Below are 6629 nucleotides of genomic sequence, written 5' to 3' on the forward strand. Positions count from 1 at the left end.
AGTAATGCTAGTTCTTAATAAGTTTTGTGCATGAATTAGGACACTGATCCCCTTTCTGGGAATAACTGATTCCACTGGAAGGGAGCCCCAGCACTTCCAAGTCCCCTCCAGCAACCCACCTCTGGCCAGATGTGTCAGACTATGTAGCCTATCATTCTCAGCCATGAGGGGAGTTCCAATCTAGCACGCTTAAAGGCTGCCAGCACAGGGAATTCTGTCCTGAAGTGGCCCTTGGAATTTCTAGTGAAAGGAAAAGGAACCCCCCCCGCAAAAAAAAAATTGTAGAGAGAAGCACTTGCATTACTTTTGACAACTGTTAGTGCATTTTTGCCCCGTGTTAAGACCAAAAAAAATCATAACAATCCAAAATGTCTCATTTTAGCGCAGTAGCGCTATGCATGCTCTGAACACTGGGGAAACCAGCTTTCTGCAATCCAGTTCTCGCTCACAAAGCAGAAGGAGCCATTGCTTCACCGGGGGGGGGGGGGGCTGAAGATGTACCACCCTAATTACCTCGAGTGCCGGATCATCCTACTAGGGCTTCACGCTTCAGATTTTGATGAGAATTGCCACCCGTAAGAGAAGGCGGAACCAGGCAGGGTTACAGACCCCCAGCACCCCCAGAAAGCTAAGACCCTGCATCTGCAAGAGACGTGGTGGGAGGCAAAGGCTGTTGACATCATTTAGTGCTCTGTACAGCAAACAAGCAAAAAGAGAGCGCTTTGCATGCTGCAGTGATTCTCACTGCCTTGAACAGCAGGCAAGACTCCCCTTAGCTGGGGAGATCTGAACTGGTGGGCTTCTGAACTAGCTACCGGCAGATGAGAGCCACCTGAATCTATGGGATTTCCTCCTCCTCTCCCGCAGGTGTACCTCTCCAACTGAACGCAGGAAGATCCCAAAGCCAATCACGTCAGAGTATTCAGCAAGCCCTAAACAATGCAGCAATGAATATGCAATCAACAGAAATATACCTAAAGCGGTCCTCTGCTCCTCTGGCAGCCATGCTAAGAGCACAGGCTGGAGGTGCTGAAATCCTTTTAAAAAATGCCCTCAACCTTTTGGAGCGCAAAATGCCTGCGGCTGAAGTGGGTTGCCACGCCGGCGTCTTCTGCGAATGCAAAGAAATCCCCAGACCGTTCACCTTGCTTGCTTTGCCACCGAGGCAGAACGAAATGTACTGCTACATCAGAGAATCTTGAAGTATGAAAGTTGTGGATGATACTTCTCCAGACCCCAGAGGCGTTGCACTTGGGATCTGAAGCCAAACGGGGGCGGGTATGCTGTCAGCCCCTCCTTATGAATGCAGATCGTTTCCCGGAATTGCCCGGCCAGCCAGGAAGAGAGCAGGCTTGCCCACACCTAGGTTTGGGTTTGAAGAGCAGCGCATTCCTACTTCGCACCTGTCTACGTTCAGTCAAAATCCAGGATCCTGCAGATCTTCCTTTGGAGTCGCTGATGAGTAACAGCAGAATGCATTTTTGAGGACAAGTGCCAATTAAGAGCCAAGGACGGCTGTTTCTGCCACGCTGGGATGAACTCAGGGGATGCTAATGCAGGGCCAGCACATTCCTTGAGCCCCTCAAGGAGCCCTGGTGGGGACTGTGACAACCTGGTGCCAGCCCATCACCAGTGATGGTGCCATTGGCTTCTTCCATTGAAGACCCATTTGAAGTGTATATTAGCTTGGGAATTACAACCTCCCTGGTTGGGTTTCTCGCTCAGTGCCAAGTCATGACACAGATGGCCTCCTTTGACCTCCCCACAGTGTGAGAACCTAGCTATTGCAGTTTGCAAACCATGGTCTAGCGTGGTAAGTGGACCTGTTCTTGTGGATTATTCCACAGCTGTGGTTACAAGGAGACAGGTCATTGGGGGTTGGACCTGGGAATGGGGAAGCAACGAATGCAGCTGGAAGAAGAAAATGGAGGTCTGGAGAGAGACACACGCAAAATATCAGAGGCCGGTTTCAAGCCAGGGATCCCGGCCCATCTGCGTGTCTCTCTCTCTCTCTCTCTCTCTCTCTCTCTCTCTCTCCCCCCCCCCCCACTAAAACCAAACCAGTTTTAAGGACTGCCCCCTCCTTAAACCAAAACAAGGAAGCACCCATCTGAACAGATGCCATTCCATGCCCTTCAACTTCCAAGGGGCAGCCTCTAAGACAGTGCTTCTCAACCTTGGCCACTTGAAGACGGGTGGGCTTCAACTCCCAGAATTCCCCCATGCTGGCTGGGGAATTCTGGGAGTTGAAGCCCACCCGTCTTCAAGTGGCCAAGGTTGAGAAGCACTGCTCTAAGAGAAGGGGCTTACTCCATCATTTCCTTGAAAAGGAGAGGGGTGGGGAGCTCAGGCTGGGGAGCTCGACACCCACAGGCCTTTCTCCAGGAGACAGGCATTATTAACAGGGAAGAAGGAGAGTGATGAAAGGAGAGGGGCATCCCCCACTTCATTACCTTCCCTCAAAAGCCAGGACGGAGGAAGGAGGACTCCTTGCTTGTTCAGGGCTTGCCAACACTGGGACAGGCACTGCCAATTCCAGGCAGTGATGTCAAAAAGATCCAGAAGGTATTCGTGGTCCAGCATCTGGCTAGTTAGATGTCTTGGGGAGACTCAAGAGCAAAGCATGAATTCCCCCCCCCCAAAAAAAACTTCCCCGAGGAAGATGGAGCAGGCAATTTTTAAGAATCCAGTCTCCCTCCGGGGTGCACCCGAATTTTCACGGGATAGGGAAGGGGCTAGGTATCCTTTAAAAACAAACAGCGTCCCCCCACTGCCCCCTCCCCGCAACAAGGACCAAGCAAGACGGATCCTGCAAGCTGCTTCTCTGGCGGCAGAAAAAGAGGAGGCCGTTTTAAACAGGGCCGGACAACGGGGCTCCGCGGGGGAGAGGGGGGGGGCGCAGCCTGGGCGAACCGCGCCCCCCGGAGGTCGGGTGCGGCCCCCGGGGAAGCCCAGGTTCAAAGCGCCCCCTCCCCCCACAAGCGGCTCCCGAGGCGGGGCGCTTCTGTTCTGGGGGGCCACCAGCTTCGGCCTGGCTGGGCGGTCGGGGGCTGACGGGGTCGGGGGTGGGGGGAAGGCTGGATCGGAGCAAGACCGTGGTGAGCCATCGCAGCGCCCCCCCGCCCCCCGACGCATTCCGCAAGGAAAAGCGGGTTTGCCACCAGCCGCCCTTCCTTGTCTGGAAATCGGCCAGAGAAGAGCCACCCCCGTGCCCCCTCCCCTCCCCGCGCCCCTCGCGCCCCAGCGAAGCCCCGGCGGCGGCGGCGGCGGCGGCGGGGAGTCCCCGCCGCTTGCTCTCCTCCGCTGGGAAGTTCGCCCGGCTTCCCCCGACCAGCTCTCCTCCCCGGTCCGCGCGGCGCCCCCCCAGCAGGCTGCCTCCCCCCCGCGACGTCACGGGCTCGGAAGCGTCCACCCCTCCGGTGCCCCCCCTCGCGCCCAGCCAGCCTGCGCTCGCCCGCCGAGCTCTGCAGAAAGGCGAGCCAGCGGCGTCACGCAGCCCAGCCGCGGTCCGAGCGGTAAGTCCCGTCGCCGTGGCCGGCCGGCCTTCGGAGCCCGGGCCCCAGCCGGCCTGCCCCGTGGCGGGGAGGGCGCGCTAGGCAGAACCAGCCTCCGTCGCTGCAAAGGTGGGAGATTATTCCCCTGCGGGAGGGAGGGAGGAAGGGGGGGGGTCCGGATGCGATCCGGAGGACCGGGGATTGCAGAGGGACTTTCGCCGCCCTCCCCTCGCGAAGAGCAGGGGCAGGTCGCGCAACGGCGGAGAGGCAGACCGGCAAGTCGCGCGCCCCGAAAGGAGTTTGCGGGGCCCCGGGGGCTAGGCTCCCCCCCCCCCCCCGCCTGCGTCCTGCGACGGAGACAGCCCTGCTCCCCTCGCCGCCTGGCCCAGCGCCGGGGTGCTCCCCGATCGACGCCCCTGGCGAGGAAGATGCGCCGGCAGGGCGTGGGGCTTGCGCGCGGCGGCGGGGGACTCGCGTCTTTCGGCGGCCGGCGCGCAGGGAGCCCTCGGAGCCAGGCGGCGAAATCGCTCCGCTCCGCGAGGTGTCATTCCCGGGTGGGTGGGGGCCTTCAGAGCTGGGGTATGGGCCAAAGGGGGGCTCCCCCCCCCCGTAAGCCTTGCTCCCCTTCTCCAAGGCTGCAAAGCATGGCGAGAAGTGAAGGCGGGAGGGTGCACGGGGGGCTGGCTGTCTTCCCCAGACTGGCACTCTTCCTCATCTAACTGATAGGATGTGATGGAGCAGACCACGATCTCAGCATCTTCCCATCCACGGTTGGCTGAACAGGTCATCGTGGCCTCTGATTCAGCCACTGCCCTAAGCCATGGTGGGTTGGAGTCACAGTCGGCCGCCTGCATCAAAACCAAACTTTATGACCGCTTAGGTGAGCAAACTTCGCCTCCTGCAATGAAAAGCGAGACCTCCCCCTCTTGACGCCCACACCCTGGCCACTATCTTCCTAATAAAAGGAATTTATGTATACGGGAACAACAGCACAAGATTTGGCTCCTTCTTAACAAACTGGGCAAATCTGGAATGGAAAATAAAGCTCCAGGTGGGGGTTTGAGACTCTCTCAGCACAGCTTCAATTCAGAGCAAAACCCTGTTTGGTTAGGAAATGGGTTTCCACGCTGAGCACCAAAACCGTCTTTCTGCTGCTGTCCTTTGTGGAGCTGGGAGTCCAGGGCAGGCATGCCTTCACCTTCAATTTTTCCATCCTTGAAAGGTCAGGAGAAATTGGGTTGATTTTTTCTGGGACACAAGTCTTGCTTATCTTCATGGCCAAAGAAGGAGCTGTCAACATTCACTTAACGGACCCCCTTCACCGCACATGCCTTGCAGGAATGGGGCCATCTCTGTAGTTGCCACCAGGTGCATCCGAGGGAGGCTGGACATCAACAATCAGCTCTCTTGCAAGAGGCTGATCTTCAGAATGTAGGAAGTCCCAGTCTGTTATCTTGGGCAGTGTTGCTCAACCTTGGCGACTTTAAGATGGGCGGATTTCAATTGAAGTCCACCCATCCTAAAGTCACTAGGGTTGAGAAACACTGATCTTGGGTAATGGTCGTAAAAGGTAAGTCTGTACCTTTATATGTCAAAAAATAAAAACAGATTTCCCCAGAAAAGGACAAAGCAGGAGAAGATGCCCTAAACTGTACAGAGAGTGATATCTGCCCTTGAGGTCTTCTCCAGATGTGGCTTTTAGAGGCTGGTTTCTTCTCTCAGCGGTATCCAGAACTGAGAATCAGAAGTGGCAAATTATCAGCACCAGGACTAACGAAACAGAGAATCTCACTAAAGCAGAGAGGCTTTGTGTTTTTTTTAGAGTGGGTAAAGTCAGCTGCTTTCACATAGAGTGACAAAAGCAGGGGGGAAAAGGAGGGAAAAAAATCCTTGGCATAGTTATGAAGAATTATATGCCTGCACTGAGCTGAACGTTCCTTGCTTTAGAACAGTTTCAGCGCAAAGGGACCTGCCCTCCTATTTACGATGATGTCTGTTTTTCCAGATGAGACAGGAAAGACGAATGACAGCCAGAGAGTTGGTGAGGTCACCCTTATGGTGGCTGGGGCTAAACTTGATTTTAAACTCCCCTTTCTCAGGACGGAGAGCCGGATGTGTAGCCCAGATTAAAACGCCAGGAAATGCCAGGTAGCATCTTCCCCAACTAACGAACGGCATTCAGCTTTGGTGAGCTGCTCAGAATCTCAAATTTGATTAAAAGGCTTCAGCTCACCAATGCTTATGCCTTTTAATCACATTTGAGAGTCTGACTCCGATTTTTGGCTACCATAGGCCAGCACGGCTCTCCTCCTACAATGTCTACAGCTGAGACTTAGAGGGGGTCAACTCACTGTCCTCTGCTTCCATCTTGGCGGCTTCTCACTCCCCCCCCCTGCATTTTTCTACAGAAGGGGGGGAATCCTCTTCCTTGCCCATAGGCTGGGTCTTTGAAAATAACCTGTGACGGTGCCACCAAAACAGGCACAACTTTGGGGTTTTTCTGAACGCAGAAAAGAGACAGTTAGTGATGGGCAAACTTCCTCCCGTTTAATTCCAGTGTGTTTGGCTGCCATTGGTAGCAGAAGGGGAGGGCCCTCTCCGAGCACTGCATCGCATCAGGACATGGGTTGGCTTGATTGGCAGAAAGCACGGACTGGTGGAAAACCTTCAACACGGGTTGAAAACAGAAGCTCGAGTTCTCTCGCAGAGGGGCAAAATGAGTTGCGCTCAAACCGAGCTGAGCCACTTTCAAGAGCAGGAGTGAGTTTCCTTTTTGCAGCTGGGGGGGCACCCTTTTAACTTTATTTCAGCCTCCCAGAGCTAAGGAGGGGCCTGGCGAGGAAGCCGTGGCGTCACTGGGAGGTGTCCAAAACAGTGTTTCTCAAACTCGGCAACTTTAAGACGTGTGGACTTCAACTCCCAGAATGCTCCCAGTAGTCACCCATGCTGGCTGGGGCATTCTGGGAGTTGAGGTCCACACGTCTTAAAGTTGCTGAGTTTGAAAAACATTGGTCTAAAACATGGGAGCGGTTGAAGCTTGAGAGGTTTTCTTAAAAGAAAGGAAATAAATACTGGAGGCAGATACGGAACTGAGAGCTTCTCACGTGGTACGTAGGGTGCAGGCTACCCAACTTT

This window comes from Python bivittatus, unplaced genomic scaffold (assembly GCF_059951505.1).
Source record: "Python bivittatus isolate LINGU-HERP-01145 unplaced genomic scaffold, Pbiv_v1 ctg000560_np1212, whole genome shotgun sequence".
Classification (NCBI taxonomy): Eukaryota; Metazoa; Chordata; class Lepidosauria; order Squamata; family Pythonidae; genus Python; species Python bivittatus.